The following is an 18,541-nucleotide window of genomic DNA, read 5'->3' on the forward strand; positions in this document are numbered from 1 at the left end:
GGATCTCCTCACTGGGGGGAAAACATATCTTTTATTTATTGTTATAATACATAGCAACAGAACAAACATCAACATTTGGGTTTTGGTTTTTTATTTTGTTTGAACTTATAAAAGCAGAAGAGGTAGTTCAATAAAGCACTTGCTCCACAAATATGAGGACCTGTATCCCCAGAACACCACAAAATATCATGTGGGAACATGTGTCTGTTATCGCAGTACTCCTATGGTTAGATGAAGAAGATTCCCAGATTCTTGTAAGCTAGCTATCCTGGTGTACATAGCAGCAAATAAGTGATCCTGTCTCAAAGAAGGCAGAAGGTGAGCACCAATATCTAAAGTTATCCTCTGTTCTCTACACGTATACCCACATTCAAACACATTCACATGCATATGTACACACATAATAAACACATACTTACACAAAATTATGCTATAATATTCACAACTTATTCATTTAAAATTTAGTCATTTTAAAGTGCATGGCTCATTGCATTAAAGACCTTCATATTGTTGTAGTTGTCTCAACCAGTAATTTCTAGAGGCCTTTTCATTTTGTAAACAGGAATACATATTTGTTTAACACTGATCCTCTTCCACAGTTCCTGAAACTATGTTTCCACCTTCTATTTCCATGAATGTGCCTGCTATAGACATCTCTCACAAGCAAGATCATACAGTGTTAACTTTCTGGTACTGGCTTTTTTCAGTTAGTACAATGTTCTTAAGGCTCATTTATGCAGTTCGGTATAGGTATCTTTTATTTTTAGGGCTAGCTACTAACCTGAACCATGTACAAATATGTGCTGTCATTTTCTTTAACCACTTATCCACTCATGAATAGCTGAGATGCTTTTTCCTTTGGCCTATTATATGATTCTTCTATGAGCAGGAGAGTGCAAATACTGTTTAAGTACCTGCTTTCAGTTAGGGTTGTGTACAAGTAGCTATAAGTAAAATAGCTGGGATGTGAAATAATGCTATTTTAAATTATATTTTTAGGAAATGCCAGTTTTGGACAGGATCCTTCCAGTCTCCATCTGTGCCCTGAAGTTAACCATCTGGCACAGTTCTCCATATCCAAATACCACCAAGAGAGAGCTGGTCTCCAAGGACTGATGTCACTCCTAACTTCACATGTGAGACCAACACTTTTGCTCCAATAACTGGCCAAAGAGGAAACTGTTGGAAGACCACACGGCATAGAAACTGAGGAGAAACTGGGGTCAGGATCCTTCTGGTCTCCATCTGCATCCTGGGATTAACTGTGTGGCACAGTGTTCCATACCCAAATCCCACCCAGAAAGAGCTGGTCTCCATGGGTGCTGACACACCTAAAATCACAGGCATACAGACTTCAGTCAGAAACAGCAGGACCAACTAACACAAGAGATAACCATATGGCAAGAGGCAAGCACAAGAAGATAAGCAACAGAAACCAAGGCTACTTGGCATCATCAGAACACAGTTCTCCCACTAAAGCAAGTCATGGATACCGCATCAGACTGGAAAAGCAGGACTCTGATATAAAATCACATCTCATGATGTAGAGGACTTTAAGAAGGACGTAAATAACTCCCTTGAAGAAATACAGGCGAACATAGGTAAACAGGTAGAATCACTTAAAGAAAAAACAAACAAACAAAAAATTCCCTTAAAGAATTACAGGAAAATACAACTAAACAGGTGAAGGAATTAAACAAAACTATCCAAGATCTAAAAATAGAACTAGAAACAATAAAGAAATGACAAAGAGAGACAACTCTGGAGATAGAAAACCTCGGAAAGAGATCACGAGTCATATGCAAGCCTCACCAACTGAGTACAAGAGATAGAAGAGAGAATCTCTGATGCAGACGGTACCACAGAAAATATTGACAAAACAGTTAAAGAAAATGAAAAATGAAAAAAGCTCCTAACCCAAAACATTCAGGATATCCAGTACACAATGATAAAACCAAGCCTAAGCATAATAGGTATAGAAAAGAGTGAAGATTCCCAACTTAAAGGACCAGTAAATATCTTCAACAAATTATAGAAAGAAACTTCCCTAATCAAAAAAGAGAGATACCTGTCACCATACAAGAAACCTACAGAACTCCAAATAGATTGTACCAGAGAACAAATTTCTCCTGTCACATAATAATCAAGATACCAAATGCACGAAACAAAGAAAGAATTTTAAAAGCATTAAGGGGAAAAGGTCAAGTAACATATAAAGGCAGACATATCAGAATTATACCAGACTTCTCACTAGAGACTATAAAAGCCAGAAACTCCTGGGCAGATGTAATACAGACCCAAAGAGAACACAAATGCCAGCTCAAGCTACTATACCCAGAAAAATTCTCAATTATCATAGACAGAGAAACCAAGATATTCCATGACAAAACTAAATTTATACTTCCTTTCCCAAAATCAAGCCCTACAAATGCTAATAGATGGAAAACTCCAACATAAGGAGGAAACTACACCATAGAAAAAGCAAGAAAGTAAACCCAAAAGCAGATAGCCACACAAAAGTAATTCTACCTCTAACAATAAAAATTACAGGAAACAACAATCACTTTTCCTTATTATCTGATAACATCAATGGACTCAATTTCCCAATGAAAAGACATAGACTAACAGATTGGATATGTAAACAGGATCCAGCATTTTGCTGCATACAGGAAACACCTCAGTGACAAAAACAGGCACTATCTCAGAGTAAAAGGATGAAAACCAATTTTCCAAGCAAATGGTCCCCCAAAACAAGCTGAAGTAGCCATTCTAATATTGAATAAAATCGACTTTCAACCTAAAGCTGTTAAAAAAGACAAGGAGGGACACTTCATACTCATCAAAGGTAAAATCTCCCAAGATGAACTTTCAATTCTGAACATCTATGCTCCAAATGCAAGGGCATCTACATTCATAAAAGAAACTTTACTAAAGTTCAAAGTGCCCATTGCACCTCACACAATAATAGTGGAAGACTTTAACACCCTACTCTCAGCAATGGACAGATCATGGAAACAGAAACTCAACAGAGTTATAGTGAAACTAACAAAAGTCATGAATCAATTGGATTCAACAGTTATCTATAGGATATTTCATCATAAAACAAAAGAATATATATTCTTCTCAGCACCTCATGGTATCTTCTCCAAAACTGACCATATAATTGGGTACAAAACAGGCCTCAACAGATATAAGAAGATTGAAATTATCCCATGCATCCTATCAGATCACCACAGACTAAAAGTGTTCTTCAAAAACAACAGAAACAACAGAAATCCCACATACACATGGAAGCTGGTGATAACTTGATGATAGCTTGGTCAAGGAAGAAATAAAGAAATTAAAGACTTTTTAGAATTTAATGAAAATGAAGGCACAACATACCCAAACATATGGGATACAATGAAAGCAGTGCAAAGAGGAAAACTCATATCTCTGAGTGCCTCCAAAAAAAAAAAAAAAAAAAAAAACCTGGAGAGAACATAAACTAGCAGCTTGACAGCACACCTGAAAACTCTAGAACAAAAGGAAGCAAATACACCTAAGAGGAGTAGACGGCAGGAAAGAATCAAACTCAGGATTTAAATCAACCAAGTAGAAACAAACAAACAAACAAAAGAACTATACAAAGAATTAACCAAACCAGGAGCTGAGTGAGGTAACCCAGTCAAAAGAACACACATTGCATGCACTCACTGATAAGTGGCTATAGCCCAAAAGCTCGAAATACCCAAGATACAATTCACAGACCACATGAAGCTCAAGATTAAGGAAGACCAAAGTGAAGATGCTTCAGTGCTTCTTAGAAGGGGGAACAAAATACTCACAGAAGGAATACTGGAGACAATGTGTGGATCAGAGACTGAAGGAAAGGCCATCCAGAGATGGCCTTACCTCTGGATCTTTCCATACCGCGGGATTCAGTTATTCGTGGGTGCGGGGGAGACAGCAAACCTGGAAGGAGATGGGAGGAAGAAAAAGAGAAATAGGAGACCAGGAAGGGTACCTATCGAGGTCTCGTTTATTATGCTGAGGTGCCTTCTTTTTAAAGCATACATCTAGGGAATATGGGAGGGGTCGAGGGAGAATTATACAAAGAACAAAGAAGTGGGCATCTGCTGACATGGGGGCCTAAGTCAGGCGCCAGGCAGCGGGCACTTTGCATCTTATCTCTGGAACATCGATCCTCCTTGACAGCCTTGGGTGTCAGGCTGGCCTCAGGCATAACTCATGTCCTTGGATGTCATGGGAACTCAGGAAGAGATAGGGAAGAGGGGACTATAATTCAGCTTTTACAGCTTCAGGTGCCAGGAAGGGAATAGGGAGGAAGGGGGTGATAACCAGCTCTTAGCACGAGGCCATTTGGCCTGTTGGGGAGATTGTGAAGGGCTCACTTTCTCATGGGATGGTCTCTGACATCTCCCCCTTCTGAATTAAATTTAATAAGGCCACACTTAACTGAGGTGATCAAATAATCTTCTCATCTTTGGATGAGCGGGCATTACCATGGCTGGGGGGGACATTGACCCAATCCTCCCATGGGTGCTGTCACAGACCCACACTTGTGGCTCTTGGTATCTTTTGGGGAGGGGAGGCAGAGCCTTAGAAAAATTTTTTACTTGTAACTGAAACTAGATACCAACCTCCATCTAAACCGGGTTTGTCTCTCAGGGAACCCAGAAATGGTCTATATAGACCTTCCCCTGCAATACTTAGTTTGCACCCATACTGGGCCCATACTGGATTCGTATTTATCACGAACCAGCATGCACAGTTCTGAGTTCTGTGCAACTCCCATAGGAGAATTGTCAACCTCAGACTCAGTAAAGCCTCTACAAGAATTATGCCAATTGTAACACCACCATTTGTGTCTCTTAAGCTATTGTAGGAGCTGGAGGTCACCCTTCTTTGTCCCTATTGTCTCCAAATCCTGAGGAGCCAAGGGGACTCTGCATTAGCAGCAAGGGTGGAAAATTGGAGATGAATTGTTGTTTCTGCCTTGGTGGGAGGAGGATCTTCTTCGTCTGAGTCCTGGATATCCAGCTGATGGTAGTGGACTGCAACTGGCTTACTTAAAGTAGCTTCAATCTGTGACTTAACAAAACTGGTTAACTTTTTAAAGGCCCAGGGGCCAAAAGACAAAAGCAGCAAAATACCCATGAAAGGTCCCAAAAGTGTGGGAAGTAAGGTGGTGACCCAAGGAGAAGTAGAAAACTAATTTTTATACCAATATTCTTGTTTTTCTCTGTTGCATTTTCTCTCTTCTGAACTAGCTCTAACTTTGTCTATGCTATCTTGAACTAAGCCAGTCTTATCAGAGTAAAAACAACACTCTTCTAGTATCTGAAATTTCTGTCTTTGTAGACTTAATATTTGTTATATCTTGTCTTATTGTTCTTTTTCATTTCTCCAACACTTAACTTGTTTCTCTTAGTTGTATCTGGCATATTTTGAGTGTCTGGAGGCATCTCAGGGGTAGACCTCAGGAGTGCTATAACAGTGTCATCTAGGGCATGGTCGGACCTCCCACCCCCACCTCAGACCCCAGGCCTGTGCAGTACTGAACTGGTTGTCCTTTCAGGCTAGCTCCCTGTCTGGGACACGTGGTCCTTTGTCTAGTGGTTTTCTCAGTCTATCTCCTCACGGCAGGACTGGTGCTTATTTCAGACTTACATTTTTCAGGGAATGTTAGGCTACTAATCATTCAGATGTTCACGGGTCAGAACACAGAGCATAGTTGCAGCCTTTTGACTCTGCCACCTACTTACACACATTTGACACAGCAGCCATACCTGTTACACCTCTGGGGCAGTGGTTGTACCATTTAATTCCTACCAACAGTGTGTGAGGAGTCTGAGTTCTCCAAATCCTGGCTATGTTAAAATGCTTTTAATATTTTTAAAAAATATTTTCTTCTGGTTTTTGATAGTAGCCATCCTAATGAGACAGTAGTAATTCATCGGTTATGATTTATGCTTCCCTCACAATTGAAAAATTGATTCACCTCTTTTTTATGTATTGACTACCTCATATCTTTGTAGAAATCTTTATGTAAATCGTTTGCCTGTTTAGAAAAGTGGTTGGTTGATTTCTGTGCTGAGTTACAGGAGTAGTTCAAATAGTTTGAAAATGTTGCCTGCTTGAACTTGATCTTATTTTTCACTAATGTGCATCCTTAGCACACCTTTGCAGCTTTACCCTACAGTGCAAATAGTTTATTTTGCAATTCAACTGCAAACCATATTTTCTGAGCACTCATTTCAAGTTTGACACTAGCAAAAGCAATAGGATGCTATAATGACAGAACACTTCCTAACTCCTCTGGCAGACATTCTGTTTATGACACATGGGAAACACCAGGAAATAAAGGCATGACTGTGAAACAAAACCAACACCAAGAAGAAAAAATAGTGACTAGGAAGAGGGAACATAAAGTGTTGGTGGGAGGTAAAACGAGGAAATGTGTCTTCAGGACATATGTGGCTGAGGACCAAGGAGAAATGGGAGAAGAGGATTACAGTGTCTGAGGGAAAATATCACAAAAAGCAGGAGTACAAGGCAGATAGCGGTGGTTCCAGGCAATAATGATTGCTCTTGTAGTTACTATTGCCTGTAATGGTTATTTTCCTTCCACCGTCCTATGTTTGTGGGGCTGTGGGCTGTGCACAGACAGCCTGGTTCCCCGTCGAGCAAAAGTCTGGAAACCCAGTGACCCGGTGGTGGTGATTTTCAGCTACATAGGACAGAAGGTGTTCGACCACACCTCCTGGGACCCTGGGTCCTGTCACAGCTACAGCTTCCCACAGTCCCCACAGAGAGGTATGTGGCCATTGGTCACTTAGGATCAGCACCAAGCCCTCCCACATGCAAATAATGTTTCCCCAAAGCTCTCAGATCAAGCAAATGAGAAGTACCAGTTGGCTTCCCTAATCCATCCAAAAACTGCATATAAGAATCCTATCTGTACCATAATTTCTGTATCCATTCCTCTGTTGAGGGACATCTGGGTTCTTTCCAGCTTCTGGCTATTATAAATAGGGCTGCTATGAACATAGTGGAACATGTGTCCTTTTTACCGGTTGGGACATCTTCTGGATATATGCCCAGGAGAGGTATTGCTGGATCCTCCGGTAGTACTATGTCCAATTTTCTGAGGAACCGCCAGACTGATTTCCAGAGTGGTTGTACAAGCTTGCAATCCCACCAACAATGGAGGAGTGTTCCTCTTTCTCCACATCCTCGCCAGCAACTGCTGTCACCTGAATTTTTGATCTTAGCCATTCTGACTGGTGTGAGGTGGAATCTCAGGGTTGTTTTGATTTGCATTTCCCTGATGATTAAGGATGTTGAACATTTTTTCAGGTGTTTCTCTGCCATTCGGTATTCCTCAGGCGAGAATTCTTTGTTCAGTTCTGAGCCCCATTTTTTAATGGGGTTATTTGACTTTCTGGAGTCCACCTTCTTGAGTTCTTTATATATATTGGATATTAGTCCCTTATCTGATTTAGGATAGGTGAAGATCCTTTCCCAATCTGTTGGTGTTTTTTTTGTCTTATTGATGGTGTCTTTAGCCTTGCAGAAGCTTTGTAGTTTCATGAGGTCCCACTTGTCAATTCTCGATCTTACAGCACAAGCCATTACTGTTCTATTCAGGAATTTTTCCCCTGTGCCCATATCTTCAAGGCTTTTCCCCACTTTCTCCTCTATAAGTTTCAGTGTCTCTGGTTTTATGTGAAGTACCTTGATCCACTTAGACTTGACCTTAGTACAAGGAGATAGGAATGGATCGATTCGCATTCTTCTACATGTTAACAACCAGTTGTGCCAGCACCATTTGTTGAAAATGCTGTCTTTCTTCCACTGGATGTTTTTAGCTCCCTTGTCGAAGATCAAGTGACCGTAGGTGTGTGGGTTCATTTCTGGGTCTTCAATTCTATTCCATTGGTCTATTTGTCTGTCACTATACCAGTACCATGCAGTTTTTATCACAATTGCTCTGTAGTAGAGCTTTAGGTCCGGCATGGTGATTCCACCAGAGGTTCTTTTATCCTTGAGAAGAATTTTTGCTATCCTAGGTACTTTTACACAATGGAGTACTACTCAGCTATTAAAAAGAATTAATTTATGAAATTCCTAGCCAAATGGATGGACCTAGAGGGCATCATCTTGAGTGAAGTAACACAATCACAAAAGAACTCACACAATATGTATTCACTGATAAGTGGATATTAGCCCAAAACTTAGGATACCCAAGATTTAAGATACAATTTGCTAAACGCATGAAACTCAAGAAGAATGAAGACCAAAGTGTGGACACTGTGCACCTTCTCAGAATTGGGAACAAAACACCCAGGGAAGGAGTTACAGAGACAAAGTTCGTAGCGGTGATGAAAGGATGGACCATTTAGAGACTGCCGTACCCAGGGATCCATCCCATAATCAACTTCTAAACGCTGACACCATTGCATACACTAGCAAGATTTTGCTGAAAGGACCCAAATATAGCTGTCTCTTGTGAGACGATGCTGGGGCCTAGCAAACACAGGAGTGGATGTTCACAGTCAGCTATTGGATGTATCACAGGGCTCCCAATGGAGAAGCTAGAGTAAGTACCCAAGGAGCTAAAGGGATCTGCAACCCTATTGTTGGAACAACATGATGTACTAACTAGAACCCCGGAGCTCTTGTCTCTAGCTGCATATGTATCGAAAGATGGCCTAGTCAGCCATCAATGGAAAGAGAGGCCCATTGGACTTGCAAACTTTATATGCCCCAATATAGGGGAATGCCAGGGCCAAAAGAATGGGAATGGGTGGATAGGGAAGTGGGGGGGCGCTATGGGGGACTTTTGGGATAGCATTGGAAACGTAATTGAGGAAAATATGTAATAAAAAAAAAAAAAAAAAAAAGAATCCTATCTGGAAGGATTAAAGGTGTGGGAGAACTACTCTGAGCCTTCTGTCCTAAGAGCTGTAACACTTGGGAAGAGGTCTGATGTCCGAAAACATTGCCTGAAACTCCAGCGTACTCCTCACTGGCTAGTCAGCCTCTTGTTGGCCCAGCCAACCCAGTCTCAGTGCAGGACCGCATGGAGTAACCGAGTAACCTAGAAGGCAAGGCAGAGACTAGTTGGCAGGTGGAGCCAGCAGCAGCAGCAGCAGCAGTGACTTCCCCTCTCTGCCTGTACTTTCTTTCCTTCCCTTGAGCTCTCTTACCAGGTCGAGCCAGAGATCTCTGTGGAAAGCCCTTGGCGTACAGGCCCACACTATGCAGTTCTAAATTTTTAATGTTTAATTTTGAGATAATTATAGATTGATATGCCATTGTGAGAAATACCAAAGTCAGCTTAGTTGCTTCCATGGTCACACCTTCAAAAGTCTAGCTAATGTCATTTCTGTGACTGGTCTGATGCTGTCTTCCCCAAACCTCATTCTTCCCTACCTCCATCCTCCTGGATCATTAATCAATCTGCTCTATATTTCTATAGCCTCAGCCTTCCAGGAAGAATTTATAAACAGAATCCTGAAGCTTGAAACTCTGGGGTTGGAATATTTCATCTCTGTCTACTATATCCATGTTGCGGAATGCTGTTCTATTTCTTTGATTGAGTAACTGTCCACACGACTAGTCACCACTGTTTGGTTCCCTGTTCACTCAGTGAAGAATGTTATGTGAAAAGCTACTGCAAATACTCATGTGCAGGCTGTTGTGTGAACATTTAGTTCCTCAGGGACAGGTGGCCTGCCTGCAGTGCAGTTGCTGAGTGTTATCATAGTGCTTTGTATGGTTTTGCCTTAGTCCGGGTACACCTGATTCTCCTGGTCCACTTACACTGCCAGCAGCAATGTGAGTCATGTGTTTCCTTGCATCCATGCCTGGTTGTGGCATTATTATTTTTTCAGCCATCTCGGTAGGAAAGCGGTGGTGCTTCATTCGAGCTTTAGTATCTGTTTCCCTAACGGCTAATTATACTCAACATGGTTCTCCCATCTCTGTGATAGGAACTTTTTGTGTCTTCCTTCCATTTTCTAATTATATTTAAAAAAAAAAAACTGTTGACTTTTGAAAGTACTTAATATACTCTAGGAACTACTTTGTTGGATATGTTATATGAATGTCTCTCCCATGGTGAATCTTGCCTTAATATCTTCTTAGGAGATCTTCTGTCAAGCAAAAATTCAAAATTTTGATAAGATTTCACTTCTTAAATTTTCCTTTTATAATTTGTCTATTGTGCTTGGCTTTAATGTCAACTTGCCATAAATTAGAGTTGCCTGAGTAGGGGCCTCGCCTGAAGAAGAATCTTAGTAGTGTTGATAGATGTTGGAAGACTCACAATTACTATGATTGTAGGTGGCACCTTCACAATAAAGGGCAGGACAGAATGAGGATCATCTCACCTGGTGCCCCTTGGCCTTCCCCCTTGTTGCTGAGTCAATTTGTGTTGTTGCTATGGCTGCTAATTCATTTGCTGCTATGGAACCAGAGTTTTGAAGTTCTTGCTGAGAACTAGAAACCAGTACATCTCCAGTAATCATTTGGGATACCAGCAACAGATGGGTATCATTAGAGTGATGATGTAAACAGCTTTAGGGATTGTGCAATGCCAGTTGTAGGCCTCCCTCAGTAAGAGCTGGCTATTGTGGGACTATTCCACCTACTATGACTCATATTCTCAAAAACAGAGTAACTACAATGTTCTCAGTTATCTTACTAAATTCTTATCTATCTATCTATCTATCTATCTATCTATCTATCTATCTATCTATCTCTCATCTATCTATCTAACATCTATCTTCTTTTGTCATCTATCTACCAGTCTATCTTCTTTCTGGTATCTATCTATCATCTATCTATTATCTATACCATTGATTCTATCTTCCTGTAGATTGTAAAATATACTGTCCTTTGGGGTCAACTAAAAGATAATTTTGTACATTTATAAACACAATAGATTTTGAAATTGTTGTCTAGAGGTTTTGCAGTTGTGTATTTCTCATTAATATTTGTTACTCACTTCAAGGTTTTCTCTTTACAAAGTGTAAGGTCTAGGAATACCTGTTTCCTGCTCCCCACCTTCTTCCAGGAATGGATGTATTTAAAATTGCTTTAGGACCATTTATAGCAAAGGATAACTTTCTATTCATTCAATTTGGTCAAATATCAGCTTTGCCAAACTAATAGTTAACTCTAGGCTCTGAAAATTGGGCTGCAATTAGCAGGGTTCAGTGTCACCTTGATGTTGGGATAGTTCTTGACTTGAGTGGTGTTGCATGAACGTTAACTTTATACTTCATTTAAAAGTGTATCTTACTTTTACAAAATTTTTCTTTGAGTTGCACTTCAGGACCAAAGGTTGTAAACACTGTGCTTAGTTATTTCTTTGTGGTTCTAAAATTAAAACACTAGCTATAATACATTTTCCTATAAATCAATAAGTCATGCTCAACTCCTATAAACATGCCACTTAACTTTTGCCCCTATTGTGTCAATCAATGTGGGAATTTTTAAAAATATTACTTAATGTTGAAAAAATTTAAAAGCAAATGTATTGCTACAACATATATACTGGTTATATCATGCATGACATTATATTTTATAGTCATAATAGAATGAACCAATGTTCCTGCCATTATGAGACCCTATTTAAATCCCTGGAAGTCACAGTAGAAGAAGAAATCCAACCATTGTCCTCTGGTATCCATGTATGGCCCTAACATGCCCACATGGACACACTGATAATGGATAAGATACAACTTAAAACAATTTTTAGGTGCTTTGTTTTGTTTTAATCCATTTGAAGCTTTTCTATTGTTTCTTTTTTCCTTGTGTCTATCTCTCTGCAAACACCATGAACCTTAAAATTTAAATCCGTGTAATATCTCACAGATGAAACATACTGATTCCTTCCACTCCCCTCATCTCTCATTCATGCACCTGTTTGAGACAAGGCCTTCCTATTTGGCCAAGGTTTATTGCCAACTTGATGTGTACCCAAGACTGACCTTTGACTTACAGGTGTTTTTTCTCAGTCTCTCCAATGCTGGGGTTGCAGTATGCTTCACTACAAATAGCAAATTTAAGTTTGTAAAGTTATATTATATTTGTTTTCCTTCATTTCAGATTGTCTACATTTCCCTGTGCCCCCTCGCAGATATTTCATTTCCAAAAATCATATAAGAAATGTTCTGTATCATTGTGCAGGTCATAAGATATGACAATTAAATTTAGTACCCTTCAGAGCCCTATCCAGCTGGCATGGGTGAGTACTGGGTTACCAAAACAACTGTGGCGTATATCCACCAGGCCAATGATCTTTCATCCCAGAGATGGCAGCACGAGGAAATATCTAAGCTCTCAACAGACTTCATTCTACTTCTCCTGCTCCATGGTTTCTGTGGTCCACAGGATCTTCCGCAGCTCCACCTTCCCTAGCTCCTTAGTGTCTGTTTCACTCCTCTGCCATGTGGCTGGTCTTGCTGCAGCAAGAGATTTCCCAACATCTTCCTTCTTTCACATTTTATTTTCATGGCTTTTTGCTTTGTTTCTGGTTTCTCCTTGTAACATACTGATGTTAACCAGCCACAGTAGTGTCAGCATGGATATGATACTACCATCTGGGGGATAAGTAATTTGCCAGTGCCTACACCCCTGAAGACAATGACTTCCTCTCTTCCAGCAGCCCTAGTGGGAGCATCCCTGTGTGGAGCAGACCTCATGAGCCCCTCCCCAATCTATAACTGAATCTTTCCTGGTTCAGTTTTGTCTTCACTCTGTTTAGGCAATCACAGTTGCTATGGGTTCATGAATGTCATGGCCATATCTTGCTCATACACAGTGCTTCATGATCTTCTTTCCTGTGGCTTAACTCTTTCATTCTTTGTAGCTCATCTTCCATAATGTCCTCTGATATTTGGCTTAGGGATATGCATGGCTCATTTTGTACTTAGTACCCAACAGTCACTAGTTCCTGGCATCTTGATTAGTCATGAATATCTGCCTTTACTTCTTTCATGACTGAGGACAGCACTATCCTATGAGTTTAAACAAAAATATTTAAGAGTCAGTCCAGTTCTTAGTTAGGGTTTCATTGCTGTGAAGAGATACCACAACCAAGGCAATCCTTAAAATACAAACTTTTAATTTGGGCTGGCTTACAGTTTCAAAGATTCACTACATTATCATGTTTGCAGGAAGCATGGCAACATGTAGGCAGACAGTGCTGGAGTAACTGAGACTTCTGTATCTTGAGAAGACTATTTTATATGTGCAGTCAGGAGGAGGGTCTCTTACATACTGGGTGGAGCTTGAGCACTAGGAGAACTCAAAATCTGCTTACACTGTGACACACTTCCTCCAACAAGGTCACACCTGCTAATAGTGCCACTTCCCACAGGCCAAGTATATTCAAACCACCACAGATCCCATGTCAAATTAGTAACATAAAAGTAGTAGGTTTACCCCTAGTTTTTAATGGCCTCTCAAGCCATGCAACTTTGACTAGACATGAGTGTCCTCCTATGGAACAACATTCAGAAATAATAAAAAATCAGTTGGTTACCCCTTAACAGTCTTGATAGGATTACACTAGAAACCTTGTCTTTATTCCAAAAGGATCTTTATATGTGTTGAGGATTTAGTGTTGATATGCTCATTTTCCTTCCTGGCTTTTATGTGTTTGATAGATGTTGAACTCAGATCTTTCATAGCGCACATTTTACTGACGAAGCCATATATAGCTCCTGGGTAATCTAATAAATTGAAAACTTGTTTTGGTTATTGTTTTATGAGATCCTAAGTCATACTTAATTTTCTACTTTAGACAGTTTTCTCTAGCCTCTACCATAGAGGAGATAGGCCTTGTGATTACCAGCTCTGGGTATAAATCTAAGCTACGAGATAGATTGTGTTGACACTGGAGGCATATTACATTTGATTCAGGGCAATAATTCGGGCTTCCTACTATATCATAAAAATATTTCCCAGGCTGAGATGCAGGGATGGTTCCACATACAAAAATCTGTCAATTTAATTTCCTATGTAAGCAAACTTAAAGAAAAAAATCTCCACATGATCATCTCATTAGATGTTGAAAAAGTCTTTGACAAAAATCCAATAGCCTTTCATGATGAAAGTCTTAGAGATATTAGAAATACAAGGGATGAACCTAAATATAATAAAGTCTATATACTGTAAGCCTATAGATAACACCAAATTAAATTCATATAAACTCAAAACAACTCCACTAAAATCAGGAAGAGAACAAGGTTGTCTACTCTCCATAGCTCCATATCTATTCAATATAGTACTTGAAGTTCCAGCTAGAGAAGTAACACAACAAAAGCAGATCAAGGGGGATCAAATTAGAAAGAAAGAAGTCAAAGTATCATTATTTGCAGATGATATGATAGTATACATATATAACCCTACACATTCTACCAGGGAAATCCTACAGCTAAGCATTCAGTAAGATGAACTCCTTCAGCAAAGTGGCTATATTCAAGATTAACTAAAAAAAACTTGATAGCCCTATATACAAATGATAAATGGCCTCAGAAAGAGATCAGAGAAACAACATCCTTCACCACAGTCACAAATAATACTAGAAATCTTGGGATAACTCAAATAAAGAAAGTAAAAGACTTGTATGACAAGAATTTTACATCTTTGAAGAAAGAAATTGGACAATATATCAGAAGATAGAAATATCTCTTGTGCTTATGGATTTGTAGGATTAATAGAGTAAAAATGGCCATTCTTACCAAAGCATTCTAAATTCAATGCAATCTCCATCAAAATTCCAACATACTTCTTTACAGACCTTTAAAGACTTGACTTCATATAGATAAACCAAAACCCAGGGTAGCTAAATAAATTCTGTACAATTAAAGAACTTCTGAAGGCAACACTATCCCTAATTTCAAGCTTTACTACAAAGTAATACTAATAAAAACCATATGGTATTGGCATAAAAACAGACAGTTTGATCAATGTAATAGAATTGAAGACCCACATGTAAATCTATACACCAATAGAAACCTGATTTTTTGACAGAGAAGCCAAAATTATACCACATACAAATGAAAGCATCATCAACAAGTTGTGTTGGTCTAACTGAATATCAGCATGTAGAAGAATGCAAATAGATCCATATCTATCACCCTGCACAACACTCAAGTCCAAGTGGATCAGAGACCTCAATGTAAAACCAGGTATACAGAACCTGACAGAAGAGAGAGTGGGAAATAGCCTTGAATGCCCAGAAGTCTGAAAAGAACACCAATGGCTCAGGCCATACTATCAATAATTGATAAATGGACCTCATGAAACTGAAAGACTTCTGTAAGGCAAAGGACATCATCAATAGGACAAAATGGCAGTCTGCAGAATGGGAAACGTTTTATTTTTTTTTTACTTTATTTTATTTTATTTTATTTTACCAACTTCACATATGATAGAGGGCTAATTTTTGAAATACATAAAGAATCAAAGAACCTAGACACCATAAAACCAAATCATCCATTTTTCAAATGGTGTATAGATCTAAGGAGAAAATTCTCAAGAGAAACATCTCAAATGACCAAGAAATGTTCAACATTCTTAGCTATCAGAAAAATGAAAATCAAAACAAATGTGAGCTTCAATTTAACGCCTGTCACAATGGCTAAAATAAAAACAATGCAAGTGCCCGTTCATGCTGCCGAGGATGTGGAGCAAGTGAAATGAACACTCCTCCATTGTTGGTGGAAGTGCAAACTTGTACAACCACTTTGGAAACCAATCTGGTGGTTTCTCATAAATTTGGGAATGAATCTACTTCAAAACCCAGTTATTACACTTCTGGGCATAGAACCAAAAGACACTGTATCCTACCACAAGAACTATGTATATAAAAGCTTCATTCATAATAGCCAGAAACAACCTAGATGTCCCTGAACTGAAGAATAGGTAAAGAAAATGTGGTTCATTTACAAACTGGATTATTATTACTCAGCTGTTAAAAAGTAACATGAAAATTTCAGGCAAATAGATGGACTTAGAAAGGATCATCCTAAGTGAGGTAACCCAGATACAGAAAAACAAATATAATATGTACTCACTTAAAAGTCGATATTAGCTGTAAAGTAAAAAGATAACTATGCTACAATCCACAGACCCAGAGAAGCCAAGAAACAAGGAGGGCTCAAACAGGGACACACGGATCTCTCTGGGAAGGGGAAACAGAACAGATATCATGGGTGGATAGGGATTAGGTGAGGTTTGAGGTTGCAGACCAGAATAGGAGGCATTAGGTTGGAGGTGTGGAGGGAGAGAATTTGATATAACTGGAATAAGGAGGCATTTGGCGAATGAGCTAGAAACCTAGAGTAGTGGAAATCCCCAGGAATCTATGGTGGTGACCTTACCTAAGTCTTCTATCAACCAGGAATAAGGAGACTGAAGTGGCTGTCTCCTGTAACCAGCCAAGACTTCCAATGAAGAGATTTGGAAACCAATCCAGCACAAAATCTTTACATTTGAATTTGTCCTTCCTACAGATATGCTAGAGTTCTGTATCCTACCACATTCCAAATCTGAGCTTCAATTTAACGCCTGTCACAATGGCTAAAATAAAAACAATGCAAGTGCCCGTTCATGCTGCCGAGGATGTAGAGCAAGTGAAATGAACACTCCTATGAAACATAACTGGACTCATAGAGGCTCACAGAGCCTGAAGCACATGGGAAGTCTGCATAGGATTGATCTAGGCCCTCGGCATATAAGCTATGGTTGTATAGCTTGGTCTTTTTGCTGGACTCTAACCAGTGGGAGCAGGAGCTGCCTCTCACTGTTTTGCTGGGCTTTTAGGACTCCTTTTCTTATACTGGGTTGCTTTGCCCAGTCTTGATAGGAGGGCAGGTGCCTAGTTTTATTGCAACTTGATATGACATGGCTTGTTGATATCCATGAGAGTCATGCTCTTATTCAATGAGAAATCCAAGAGGAGTGAATTGTGGGAGTGGCGAGAGGGGAGGGGAGGCTGGGACTGGGAGAAGATGATGGAGGGGACAATGGGTTGGAATTTAAAACAAACAAACAAACAAACAAACAAACAAACAAACAAACAAACAGAAAATTTCCCTGGCTGAGAGATAAGGGAACCATTACATGGGAAGTTAAGCAGAGTTCTGACTCTAGTAGGGCTACTTTTACACAGACCCAGCAGGGCAGAACTCACTGCTTTTCCCTTCCTTCTCAAGGATCTGCTAACATTATGGTGGGAATAGGGCTAAGGACTTGCTTTTGCCATCCCAATTTCTCTCTCTCTCTCTCTCTCTCTCTCTCTCTCTCTCTCTCTCTCTCTCTCTCTCTCTCTCTCTCTCTCTCCTCTCTCCCCTCCTCCCTCTCTCTTTTTCTCTCTCTTCTTTTTTTCTTTCCTCCATCCCTCCCTCCCTCCTCCTTTCTCTCTTTCCATGCTATCTTCATGCTCAGAATCTTCCTGTCTCAGCCTCTGGAGTACTGGGTTACAGGCATGCACCATATGCCCAGCTAAGGAGCTGAAACTGAAGAACCAAAGTTCTTATTCCTTACCATTTATACTGAATTCTTACTTTCATTATTGAATGTTTGCTCTGGTGGGTTAACCATAGGCTCTTGCCACAGCTTGGAGAGGATGCAAGTTTATGTACATCACCAAGCATTGCTTGTACATCACCAAGCATTGCTGTCTATAATGATTCTTAACTATAGTAGAGTTTGAGGTTGCTAGTTATTATTTTTTGGGGGGGTCTTGTAGCTGATGCCTTTCTGTTCCTTTCCTTAACATTCCTTTTGCCTGGCTCATTGGTGTTTCTGAAGACTGGCTTTCCTAGCACCAGGCTGAGGTACAAGAGGCAAAAAGAAACCAGGCACTCCCTGCCACAATGCTGTTTGAGTCCTGAAAGCCTGTCTGTATTCTTTTAGAATAATATTTCTGTTATCTACAATGCCTATGGGTTTATTTGTAATTTAGCAAGGAAATGAAAAAAATTACTTACTCTATTTTTCTGCTTATAAAAATCTCAACAGGATTTTAGAAACATGCCTATTTAAATATTCACTATATGTTTCACACACAGAGTCAGAAAGGTTAAGTAACTTTCTTAAGAGCATCTATGCTGCTGACATACTTTTGCTTTATGCCAATAATAGAATCTACATTTATGGACAGTATTCTTGTCTATCCCCTTGCCTTCAGACTCTATGGAGTCACATCCTTATGAGTGTCTGTCTAATTATCTACATATGTAGTTATGTAATCCTCAGCCCATCTTCATCCATAGTCTGCCTACACCTCTCTGTTGTGATGACATAATCTGCTCTTGTCCAAGTTGTCTTTCCAATGAAACCTGGTAGCATGCCCCACAAGAAGAGCTTCAGGTTTTATACATATCAAAACTGGACCCTCTTGTGTATATACTTTATTTAATATCTGCTTTAGGAGGTTTGTTTACTTTAATGAAAGTGCTTTGGTGGTTTGTTGCTAGAGCTAGTGGACACTGGGGCTCAGCACAGTCAGTGT

The 18,541-nt window shown here is 39.7% G+C and overlaps 1 non-coding gene across 1 annotated transcript; it reads right to left on the reverse strand.

Annotated features, from left to right (window-relative positions):
* Window positions 1–5,684: 5,684 nt before the first annotated feature.
* On the reverse strand, window positions 5,685–5,813 carry LOC115029300 (small nucleolar RNA SNORA17). Its single transcript, XR_003834874.1, has one exon. It is a non-coding gene; the product is annotated as a small nucleolar RNA SNORA17 (small nucleolar RNA).
* Window positions 5,814–18,541: the final 12,728 nt, after the last annotated feature.

Source organism: Mus caroli, unplaced genomic scaffold (assembly GCF_978045245.1).
Source record: "Mus caroli unplaced genomic scaffold, Mus_caroli_1 scaffold_12, whole genome shotgun sequence".
Lineage (NCBI taxonomy): Eukaryota > Metazoa > Chordata > Mammalia > Rodentia > Muridae > Mus > Mus caroli.